General features: G+C 39.0%; 1 protein-coding gene across 1 annotated transcript in view; it reads left to right on the top strand.

The window, feature by feature from the left end:
• The window catches only part of lingo2 (leucine rich repeat and Ig domain containing 2), a 202777-nt gene that overhangs the window by 31850 nt on the left and 157744 nt on the right, over window positions 1-13183 (top strand). Inside the window, exon 2 of the mRNA XM_067599861.1 lies at window positions 5343-5448. The gene's annotated coding sequence lies outside the window, so the exon portion shown is untranslated. The remainder of the gene's footprint in view (window positions 1-5342; window positions 5449-13183) is intronic.

The following is a 13183-nucleotide window of genomic DNA, read 5'->3' as shown; positions in this document are numbered from 1 at the left end:
GAGATTGCATTGCATTATCCATTTCGTGTGTAAACTCTTTTTTGACATCTCCAAAATCCACCTCAAGGGAGCGTAAAAACTTTTTTGCGAAACTGAGGAATTTTTTTTCGAATTTTGGCATTTCCATTAAGCTTTTTAAATGTGATACTTCAACATGTGCATAAAAATAGGTGAATGGAAACATGGTTTATTTTGGACCACACAGCTTTGCATGGAATTGTTGATGACCATGAGGGAGACATAGATGCACAGATGGAACATGGTATGTTAGTTGTTTTATTAAGATAGGTAAATTAAGCTAAATAGAATTGTTTATTTAACAAAATGTTCCATAGATTCGAGCGATGACCACAGTAACTGCTCAAGGACACAGGAGATTGAGTTTGGAGAGGCTGCACCTACCACTGGTTTCAGTGCGCATGGAGAGGCTGCCTCCACTGCTTGTTGGCAATCTGTGCCGAAATCTGCAGGTCAGCAACATGTGCCTGTCCTCACAGATGCTGTGTTGGAGTCACATAGAGATTATAAATGCAATCAACAACGTTGCAATGAATTTTAGGGAAATACAAATTGTTATGTCTGACATAAGTAGCAGTTTAAAAGAATTGATTAAAAAACAACAACAACAACAACTATTTTTTGTCATCAGGTTGAAGGTGCTCAGGGGGGAAGGGAACACTATTCATTTGTGCCACATTATGCAACACAGCACAGGCCCAGAATACCATGCACACCTTTTCTGGCTGATATAATAATCTATATCAGATGCATTCAGACACAGTCACCTTCCCTTAAGAAGGCTAAAGCAGTGCTCTACATCAGAGCATGCATGGCTGTGCACTATACTGTAGTGCTCTTGTTGTGCCTCCTGTACGAATGCAAGGGATAGCTGTTATCTCCTAAAAAAAAGAGACACACAACAGATTTTAAATTGTAGACCACCAAATCACAATATTAAGCATATATTTTCATGGCACAAATCTTACCAAGAAGCCATCCATCCGTTACTGCACCAGCTTGTAGTTTTCCCCCAATGCTGCTTTGAAAGAGTATAAATGAGTCATGGGTAGAGCCTGGCCATTTAGCCGCAACATTTGTTAGCACCATCACAGATTATCTGGAAACAATGACAGTGCTGTCTGTTCACAAATACATATTCATCCTCCAGAGGTGCCCTTATTGCAACATGTGTGCTCCGATCATGTTTGGAAAACCAGATATTGCTGAAAATTGCATTTTGATGTCGACCTGCCCACTTGTATTGTATGGGAATCTGATGTATCTCCAAATTTGATTAATAAAGCCATCCCACACTGTGGGCATGACACGGCTTAATGTTGACTGACATATTCCAGACCTGTCCACCAGCACCCTCTGAAATGTCCCTGTTGAAAGGAATCCAAGTGTTATTAAAACCAGAAGACTGAAAGGATTTGCATGGTTTCTTTGGGTCTGGCATTCTAAAGCTGGACTCAGTCCCTTATGTAGCTCAAGGAGAACAGTCCCTGTAAGCCTAAAGCAGCACATGAGCCAATCATCATCATTATCCAGAAAATCAGAATGATCTCTAAATACTCTTTTTATATTTTTTATAACACCGACAGTGTTGTCATCTGCAGTGACTTCTTAAGCAAACTGCCCAAAATTGCAACGATTAATAGATATTAGTACATATTAGAATAGTATCAAAACAGTTTACAGATTGCCTCACAATAAATTAAAAGGATATAAGATTAAACAAAGCTAAAGGAAAAACAATTATTTACAATACTATTTATAAATTGTAAAATTTCTATTGCTGTGTAAACAGCAATAATGAATGCAAGCTCCATAAAGTTGGCTATTTTGTTTTATGGTAAATTCCTTGTCTCAACTTATTTTGCATTTTCACTTCACTATGTCACACTTGCCTTGCTCTGGAAAACGGTCTGTACGCATGGTCAAAAGAATGCATAAGGTCTGCACATTATCACTGCATATTCTGTGTTTATAAATACCAATTTTTTGTGTGGGAAATGGTGTACGCATGGTTTTTGTGTGTACACATCGTTTATGCATCTGGCCACACTAGATGTCTATCTGATAGTGCGGTAGCTAAATTTAAGGAAGTGATTCTATCAGTACATAGTTTAATGCCATGTCTTAATACAACAGGGGACTCCTCTGCTAACTTCAGTCCCTCCCAAATTGATCATCTTGTTGATAGTGCTGCAGACTCACTGTGAATGACACTTGCCCCTCTAAAAAAGAAGATAATAAAACAAAAGAGGTTAGCTCCATGGTATAACTCCCAAACCCGCAAATAAAGCAAACATCACGAAAATTTGAAAGGATATGGCGTTCCACCAACGCCATATCCAACTGGAAGAATCTCGCTTAATCTGGCAAGATAGTCTCAAAACATATAGGAGGGCCCTCTTTAACGCCAGAGGTTCCTATTACTCATCATTAATAGAGGAGATTAAAAACAGCCCTAGGTTCCTTCTCAGCACTTTGACCAGGCTGACAAAGAGTCATAACTCTATTGATCCATGTATTCCTATAGCTCTCAACAGGAGCGACTTAATAAGCTTCTTTAATGGCATCACCTACTGCCCTCAACAGGCACTGATTTATCCTCAAACACAGGAACCTTAGAAACAGCTGTAAAACTTGATATATATTTAGACTGTTTTTCTCCAATTGACATTCCTGAACTAACTTCAACAATTTCTTCATCTAAACCATCAACCTGTCTCTTTAGTTATCACTTCTTTACTAGATATGATCAATCTGTCTTTACGTTTATGTACCACAGTCCTTTGAAGTAGCTGTAATTAAACCTCTTCTTAAAAAGCCTATTGTATTGGACAAAGGACTTCTCTCTTTACTTGTCTTGTTAGATCTTAGTGCTGCATTGAACACCATTGACCATCACATCCTATTACAGAGACTGGAACATTTAATTGGCATTAAAGGAGCTGCATTAAGCTAGTTTAAATCCTATTTATCAGATAGATTTCAGTTTTGACACATTAACGATGAATCGTCCATGCATGCAAAAGTTAGACACGGAGTTCCACAAGGTTCTGTTCTTAGACCAATATTATTCACCTTAAATATGCTCCCTGTAGCTAATTTTATTAGGAAACACTCCATAAATTTTCATTGCTATGCAGATGATACCCAATTACATTTATCAATGAAGCCAAATGAAACTAATCAGTTAAATAAACCTCAAGCATGCCTTAAGGACATAAAGACCTGGGTGACCTGCAATTTTCTGCTACTAAACTCAGATAAAACTGGAGTTATTGTGCTTGGCCCTAAACACCTTAGAAACACATTATCTAATGATATATAATGACTGTAGATGGCATTACCCTGGCCTCCAGCACCACTGTAAGGAATCTGGGAGTTATCTTTGATCAGGATATGTCTGTTAACTCCCACATAAAACATATTTCAAGGACTGTCTTTCTCACCTATGTAACATTGCAAAAATCAGGCACATCCTGTCTCAAACAGATGCAGAAAAACTAGTCCACAGATTTGTTACTACTAGGCTGGATTATTGCAATTCCTTATTATCAGGCTGCCCCAACAAGTCTCTAAAGGCTCTCCAGCTGATCCAGAATGCTACTGCACTCGTACTGACAAGAACTAGAAAAGAGATCATATTTCTCCCATTTTAGCTTCTCTGCATTGACCTCCTGTGAAGTCCAGAATAGAATTTAAAATCTTTCACTTCACCTATGAAGCCCTTAATGGTTAGGCGCCATCATATCTTCAAGAGCTCATAGAATCCTATTACCCCACCACAACACTGAGCTCTAAGAGTGCAGGGTTACTTGTGGTTCCTAGAGTCTCCAATAGTAGAATGGGAGGCAGAGCCTTCAACTATCAGGCTCCTCTACTGTGGAGCCATATTCCAGCTTCAGTCTGGGAGGCAGACACCCTCTCTACCTTTAAGAGTAGGCTAAAAACTTTCCTTTTTGATAAAGCTTATAGTTACGGCCAGCCCAGGCTTTCCTTGGACCAGCCCCTAGTTATGCTGCTATAGGCCTAGAATGCCAGGGACTTCCCATGATGCACTGAGCTCCTCTCTTCTCCTCCTCCTCTCCATCTGTATGCAATCATGTCCCATTAATGCATGTTAATAACCTGAAATCTTCTCTTTCCCATAGCTTTGTGCTTTCTCGTCTTGCAGGTATCTCTGCCTCCGGAGCTGTGTAATCTTGATCTGTGATTGCTGCCCCCATGATCCTGCACAACACCCACTGCTACTTATATTATTATTATTAGTCTAATTATTATTATTACTATATATCTCTATGTGGAACTTGCATTGTGCTATGCTCTCTCTCTTCCTGCTCTCTCTTTCTCGCTCCCCCTTCCCTCCCTATCTCTCTCTCTCTCTCTCTCTCTCTCTCTCTATCAACCCAACTGGTCGAGGCAGATGGCCGCCCACCCAGAGTCTGGTTCTGCTCGAGGTTTCTTCCTGTTAAAAGGGAGTTTTTCCTTGCTGCTGTCATCAAGTGCTTGCTCATAGGGGAAATGTTGGGTCTCTGTAAATTAAGGAGTAGAGTCTTGACCTGCTGTAAATGAAAAGTGCCCTGAGATAACTTCTGTTGTGATTTAGAGCTATATAAATTAAATTGACTTGACTTGACTTGATTTTGTTGATATTGTGAATACTCTGCAATTAATTACTTGTTTCATCTGGCTGCAGTACGGTCAACTGAACATGCTGATCTCTTTCACTCAGTGAGCATAGTCATTAACCAAGAAAACCACAGCCACAGCAAGCAGGGAGAACTACAGAGTCATTGAGCTGTATTGGCAAATTTTAAGTACAAGAGGCCAATGTTTGGCCAATAAGTTGCTAGGCTTGTTGCTAGGCCCCTCTCTGTGAAATAAAGTTGCTAAAGCGGTCTTAAAAGTCGGGTGGTTTCAAGCGTGACACATTGAATTCCTTCGAAACAGTTGGCTGCATTTCAACAGTCAGTAAGGGACACTCACTGTCCGAGGCTGTTCAAAGTTGAATGGCATGAGCCCTGAAAATGCTGCTCGCTTGTCTTCCTCTACTTAAATGATGGTGTAATGAGCCATTCTCTAGCAGCTGTTTAGGCAGAAAAATGATCAAGTTGAGCAGGCAAGGAGAAAGATACTGGGAATATGTCATATGGGTCTTTTCTTGCCTACCGCTCTGGTGTGGTCTCACTAATGTTCTTCCTTGGACTGACATTTCTTCAAGGATGTTTATCCTGGATCGCTAGGCATTTGTGGTGGCTGAGTCGGTCATAGTCGTGAGCTCACTCTCCATGTCTGCTCTGATTTGTGTTTCTTTTCTTTCCTTTCAGACCCTGAAGTAAATGACCTGTGAATAGAGTCACATTGGGGATTTTCTAAAGGACTTTCTTGCTTCTGTAACAGTGTATGGACGTATGACATTGGGAAGCCCAGCAGGTATGTCAAGATAAATTCATATCCTCTTGTAATTGTAGATGCTGTTGCCTTTTTTATTCTTCAGTTTCTAAGTTAGGTTTGTATATAAAAAAAAAAAAAAAATCAGTGTGGAATATAAAATAATCTACATTATCATCAGGTAAAAATCTATACCAAATATCTTTTTTTAATAAGTAATACTTTAACCTAATCTATCTAGAACTAATTAAAACATAATTATACATAAGCTACATTACAAGATAAAACTCTGACAATTCATATGGATATTAAAGAAGGTATAAAACAGCAGTAAAAACTGTATGTGAGTCACAGGTGAAGTAACAGCAGCTAGAACGTCTGATGTCACCAGGCCATCTGTTCCAATGTTAAGGTCCCCTGACAGTGAAAGCCCAATTACCCCTAATATATACAGTATCATAGATAATTAACATGTTTGTTATCCTTAAAATGCACTTGAACTTGATTCCCTGAATTGAAAGGCCTTAAATGTATCCCAGCACATGTGTCTTAATTGGTTAATTTTACACATTAGTGACTGTGCAATTAGTATGGTGAGCAGTGTGGAGTAATATGTCACATTGCTGTCAATGGTCAGACTCTACACCACCATGGCCTCATTTGTGGAAAAGGCACCGCAGCAAGCGAGAAGGAAGAGAAGATTTTGGGTGTGCTGCTCACAGGAATTTATCTATTTTTAGAAATGTTAAACATAGATCTTTAGTCTTTTAAGACATCTATCTCAAATAGCCTTACTAACCACAGTATGAAAACCTGATGCTGTCAAATTTAAAGAACCGCCACATTATTTTGCTGAACATGGCACACATGCCCCAATGTAGACATCTGCTGCAGGTATGAAGATTTGACATGACATACAGTATATGAGAGGACACAATATAGGTTAGAAGAGAATGGTATCATGACAGTTCATTTGTCTTTATTTGAGCGATTATATTCAGAGTCCAGTTACTCTGACTCACATGAGTGAAGGTGAAGGGAATTTGGGAATTCAACCTCCCTAATAAGCACTTGCCTTTCTAAGATTTTGTGCTGCCCCTGAAATCACCAAGGTATGTCAAGTCAAGTAGCTTTTAACAAACAAGTACAGTACTTGCTGCATCACAGAAAGGGCATATGTACAGATAAAGACGAGATCAGAGCATGAAATGAAAAGCATATCCAAAAATGGTTAGATATGGCCTGCTTCATGGACAGACCATTCCTCTTTGAATGCATTTCTTACCTTTAGTAATTACATTTTGTCAAGAAAAAAAATTACGATAAAACGGGAAAAAAAAAGTTCACTGAATCATCAACCTCAACATCCCTTCTCAGTGCTTTGAGGCATCAAAGTGACATTTTCTTCCCAAAGGGCAGAGATGACACAGAATGACTTGGAGGGTGTCAGACACATCTAGCCAACATGCTTAAAATGCCTGGCCTCAAATGCCAATGCTGCATGTTTTTGGTCAAAGCTAATAGGTCTGGTTAAGTTTTCCACCATTTGCCTTTCATGTCACTTTTCAAGCGAATGTTCCCAAGGAAGATGTGGCAAGAAAGACTGGGACCCGTTGGAAATTAATGTGATCACGTCGGGTAAGGGACTGTGCTGAACGACGTGGGGAAAGAAAATGTGTCCCTCTGAACTCCCTTGCTGCCGTGAGGCATAACACAATTAGACTTTAGATTGTTTTTTCCTCTCCCTCTGCCCATCTGATTTCTGCTCTTGCCAGGCTATTCTCTTTCATCTGCTTTATTCCTCTGTATTGTCATAATGTAGCAGACCCTGAGTGCTCTCACAGATCACTGGTACAGCTTATCAGTGAAGTGGTACCGCTTCAAATTGGGTCCCTTAATTTAGTCTCTCTACATTCATTCTCAGGATTATACTTTCACAGGAAAAAGCTGTAGTAGTGGAGAGGAAAGATAAACATACTCTAGGTAGAACAATCTAGATTAGTACATGGAAATCTCATGCAGAGTTTAGGAACTGAGGGAAGAAAGAAAAGTGTATTTACAGTACTGAATCTTCAAGCAATTCCTTACTTTTAGAAATGACTGTCCTGAACAATCCTCAGCAAAGTTGGAGGAATAAGTGGAGGGCAGGTTGACATCAAGTAAAACATTAAATTGCAGGTATGGCTGGATGATTTGTTTTTTAAGCTTGGGGTCAATTCAAAGTTTAAATCGAGTTTACCTGCTAAATGCGAGATTGAAACATCATTTATAATTATTTTTTTAGAGAGTTGTGCAAGAATAATAAAAGACCTGCACCACCTGCCAGACTGTCATTGTTATACATAAAATATGAGTTATCCCATATAGCTATTGACTGTTAGTACAAGCTGCTTTAATAATCAGGTTTAACACAGACAGATGAGGAAAGGTCCGCTCGCTAATTGATCTGCTTTGTGTTTCCAGACAAGACATCTGCAAACTGCGGCTAGCAGGCTGCACACTCTTCAGTCAACTCCCAGCAATTCAATTCTTGTAACCTGAGATGATACCTTGTCAACTAACACAAACCGAGTCATTGTCAGTCTGTCCTTATCGTAGATGAGACTGTTAAATTCACTACGATATAGTCAGAGACAGCTACCAACCTGGAGTTACGACAGTCCTGTAAACTGTGGCGTGTGTGCATGTTGTGTAACTAATCATGTCACAGTTTAGGGGACAGATGTGACTCAAAATGGCTAATGTAGCCAGCTACCGTCTACATTACTTTTGGACAAAAAATAACCTTCGCATATATTGTAATAATGCGATTTTTACGATTTAGATATTTTACACATCATGCAAAAACAAAAAAACAGTTTTTTTTTATTATAGCCCTAATTGCAGGATAAATTTCAACCCATCCTGGAAATAGTACTCTGTAAAAGTCATTTTACATACAGTATGTGCTGTAATATAATGAAAACAGATAATTTTGACTTTAATTGCAACTGTGATTAACCTTCCTTTATAGTTAAATTTAAGTTCTGATGTTTACATAAATAAAAAAAAGTAGTTATCACCCACTCCTCTGTCAGGGAACTTTTCATCACTCAATTAATTGCTTAAAATGCAGATCATTAGTTTACTCCCCTGAGTGCCCTGCAATATTGTCTTCTATTTAAAACTGCTGCCTTGTCTCCCTCCAGACTTGTACAATGGTTCACAATAGATAGAGAGGCGTATGATGGATTCTATATCAGAAAACGTATACGGAACATATTCACGGAATTGTTTTTCATCTAAGTGGTGGTAATGTAGGTCAGTTAATATGTGTTTCAGTAAAGAGTAGTCTGATATGCCCTTCCTTCTTTAGAAATTGACAAATTGCGCACATCTTTGGTAAATGATGAGATGATACATTTCAGGAGGTTTCTATGTGCAGGTTTTTGTATAACAAGGAGAAAGGAATGATGATAAAATTATCAGAATTGTGTTTACCAACCTTGATGATCCTGCCATACAGTGTACAGAATATGAACAGAGGAGAGTTGTCAGATATGAGAGAGGAAAGAAAAAAGCAAGTGTGTATCATGCCTATAAACTGAGAAAATACTATTTTACCATAATTGAGAAAATACAGTTTAACCTTGGATGCTCTGCCAAAGTTGTTTTAGTTATTTAAACATGGTGAAAATACTGTTGCTGTTGTTGTCATGCAGTACTTCCACAGAATATTGTATTATCTTCATTATGTCAGTCTCAAACCTGTAGGCTGCCTTACAAAGTCTGTTTATTTCACTAAATATTTTAACAACCCTTTAACTCAGAATATTTTTTTTGTATTTGCCAAACATCATAAAGGGGTAAGAATTTCACTAAAGGCATTCAAGTAGAATAGCATACAGTATGGCTGCAGCTGTGAGGGAAATCAACAGAGTACTTAACCAGTGTACTTGGTAATTTTACTGAATTTTATGGATATGTTTACCTAGTGGCTCCTACATCCCAATGTGCTCAATTTTCTTACTTGTTGTCAGATGCTAATGTTTCATGGGCTAGTTTCAACATACCCAGAGCAGATGTCTCTAAATTATTTACATATCAAATTGTTTTTCAAGCATTACCCATGGATGTGAGAGTTAAAACAATATTCATCTGTGGCTGCACTTTACTGGAACGAACGTAAAGGCATGATTAAGCCATTAAGGCCACATCTGCCAGCCTAATTCCTTTTTAATTTGCTGAGAACTCTGTTGTATATTGCTACAGTGGATGTGACATTTTAATTAAGCAAGGGCTGTAAAAATGATTACCACGAGGTTGCAGAGGGCTTCTGCTCATATCACTGTGGAGAATAGCGACCAGGAGTCCACACTGTCTACCAATGCCAAACCAGCACACCCCAGAAATCACACTAACCTCTCTCATATCATCATTGTAATCTGTGTCACTCATTGTACACGGACAAAGGTAGAGGCAAGTAAAATTAATTTGCCTCCGCTCAAGTTGAATGAACTGTTTTCATACCAGTAAAACCAGTATTATTTTATGGTATCCTTGGACTGTACAGCTGAGCTTATTAAATCAGTGTATTTAAATCTATTTTAAAGATTTTTTTCACGGTAAAACCCTCTTGAGATTTCCTTTTTTTTAATGCTGCCTTTGGCATAAACACTGTGACTGGAAATAGAACTCAGTGACTCTCAGATTAATTTGACACACAGAATGCCGACTTGAAACACTGAAGCACAGACAGAAATTAAGAATGATGATGATAAAATCCATCATGTCTAATGTATGTTTAACTGAATGATTTAAATGGATAATTCCTGACTCATTTCTAGAGAATGTACAGGGATGACAGATAAAAACCCAACGGGAGAAAAACTAAATCTAGGATTAATTTGACTCTACATCTGAATGGTTTATTTCCTGTCAAAGGGCAAGAGGATGGATCAGCCTGTTAAATTTGGTAGAATAACTGCAGATGTCAGAATATCAGTATGAATTTGTGTTTCATGATCCTGAGCATACTAGATATAGAGATCTTTAAAACAAATACTTTTCCCATATTGACTATAATGTGTTTTTTTAAATTCAACATGTCATATAGTCTAACATAAACAGGAAAAAGAGAGTGCATTAGTCTCCATCAGGGAGTTGCTGGTTTGAATGTCCAGGAGTCCTGGTAACATATGAGCTGGCAAAGTGAATGATTTCCACTCTCCCTTCACCATCTTGTGTCTGTAGAGAAACTGTTCAATAATACAAAGAGGAAGTGTGTGACTCTGTTGAGCCAGTCTCCAGTACATATAATGCACTGTACCTGTGTGACAGACAGAAGTGCAGCATTACTGTAACACATTTCAAATTATAAATCCTTATCCTTATGTAATGTTTACAGAGTCAGTAATTTATCTATAGAAAGCACATGGCCTCAGCCAGTGTGCAAAATACCCGCTGGCAATCAGGAGTCTCCTCTACCTAGTGCTCCAGTGTTATGCTGAAGTCTTACACAGACTCAATACCCAATATACAAGATTTCATGGATGCAAGCCAAGGTAATCAACTAGGCTATACACGCTTTACACACACATCACCACGGCTAATATCGTTAACAATAATGCCACTCAAACAACTATACAACCACACAACAATTACGCCCTGCAACAGAATCCACACATCACACTCGCTTCTCTCTCTCTAACTTGACACACACATGCACACGCACACACACACTTTTCACCTTATGCACAGCAGGTGTGTCGCAATTCAGTCACAGCAGACATAGGCTAGAGATTGAAAAATATTCTATCTTACCTTAAAAAAGAATGGACCACAGAGGCCTTGGCTCAGCTTCTTCCCACTGCCATCCTGGTATCCAAGAAGAGGAGAGACGATGTCCTGCTGTAATTCAGGTTCTCACGAATGGCACTGGATCAGATTTGTCCAAAGGGGGTCTGTTTCGGTCCACAAACAGAAGTGAATACAGACTCTCTTTGTGCAACCTGACTCTGGCTGGCTGTGTTATTTACAGCAGAAAATCCTCTCTCGCACTCAGCAGACATGGGGAGGCAGTGCGACTTGCTATGCATAGTCTTTCCAGTTTTTTGCCATGTGGTGCGCCCTGTAGTTTCTGGTCTTTAAACTGCTCCACAGCCTCCTTGGCTGGGTCCCCTAGCAGCTAGGCTGTGTGTGTACTTCTTGTTCACCATACAAAGTCAAGGCCTCCTGCTCTCCTGGCCAAAAGCGCTTATCAGGAGCCTTTAGCTTCTGGACCAAGTTTGACTTGAGTAAGATGTTTTATATATATTTTAGTAACATATTTTACTGATGTGATGCATACTGGGTCCGTATTTTTAACCGAGTGTAACCATGATGTCGCAGCAGAAAAAAAAAATCCACTGCTTTTCAGGTTGTACAGGGTAACTTTAGGTTTTCTAAACCACACATTTGGATTGCGGACCATTTGCCACCCATGGTGGCACCCAACAGTGCCACCCGTGGAAGATGGCCTTACCAAAAACAACTGGGTATTCAATGGCAATATAAGAGGAAACACTACAACAATATTTTTCTGTATTCATATTTTTGAATAAATGTTTTGCAATTTGAATAATGAATACTGAACATAGTAAGCTTGTAAAAGACATTTTCAGTGGCAATTGCAAGTGACAAATAATTTTTAAAGATTTTTCCAGAGACCCCCCAAAATTTTGCTGTTGAGGCTTTCAGAGGGTCTCAAGTGTCAGTCAAAGGGTCTTGGACCCCCCGAGACCCCTGTATTTCACACCCTGACCTCAGCATTAAAAATGTAATGTTAAAGAATATAGACCATATTTACAGCCTTATACACACACACACACACACACACACACACACATATATATATATATATATATATATATATATATATAAGGTATAGTTGAAGTTGATTATTCATGACACTAGTGTTCGTGAAAATGTTTGAGGAACCACTGAGGAACCACTTTGCTTAACAGTGTACTCTCTATAGCTTTCATGCTCAGAACTACCTTAGCACATAACTTGACATTATAATGATACATCATTATAATGTCATTGTAATGATTTTCCTGTGACATTCAGCAAAATCTCATAAATAGGTTTGATAGAAATTTCTGTGCACTGCAATGATGGAAATATCAGACAATTCAGGCAGCAAAAGTACTGAGAGTTAGTAGCATGTAATTATAACCGACTGGGGGATTTCAGGATTTTACAAAGCATTCTGCACACATCCCTGTCAAAGCACAGTTTGACTGGTATAGTGAGTGGTATGTGGCAGACAAACAAAAGAGGGTGAAGACTGTCTGAAAGTGGTGATCTGTCAGTGGAGTTGTCTGCTCTGACTAATGTTGCAAGGCCGAAACAGAGAAAAGCAGTCAAGACTGTGGACAGCTCCACTCTGTGTTGTGTTCTTATCAGGACCTCAGACAGCTCCGCAGGGATCTGACCATAGTCATTGGTGGTTCATTTACCATATACATTTTGGATGAGGAACTGTATATTTCTTTTCTGCTTGTTTTTCTGCACTTCACGTTTACTGTATTTTGTTATTCTGAGAACAGTCAGTCTGAGATAGACAAGAATACCAAGCAACCTGAGGCCTGTTTTATGAACTGAGAGTAATGGGTCAGTGAGCTAACTTTGTGCTTAACTGGTTTAGCTGGCTTTTTGGACTCACAGACTCACTTTCATGTGAGGTAACCATGGTAACCTATTATTAAACTGCTCCAGAGCCTGTCAAGTCCTGGCTAGTGGCCAACTGGTTGTC

Source organism: Thunnus thynnus, chromosome 9 (genome assembly GCF_963924715.1).
Source record: "Thunnus thynnus chromosome 9, fThuThy2.1, whole genome shotgun sequence".
NCBI lineage: Eukaryota > Metazoa > Chordata > Actinopteri > Scombriformes > Scombridae > Thunnus > Thunnus thynnus.
Note: the sequence above shows the minus strand (reverse complement) of the source record. Positions and strands in the feature narration are given on the sequence as shown.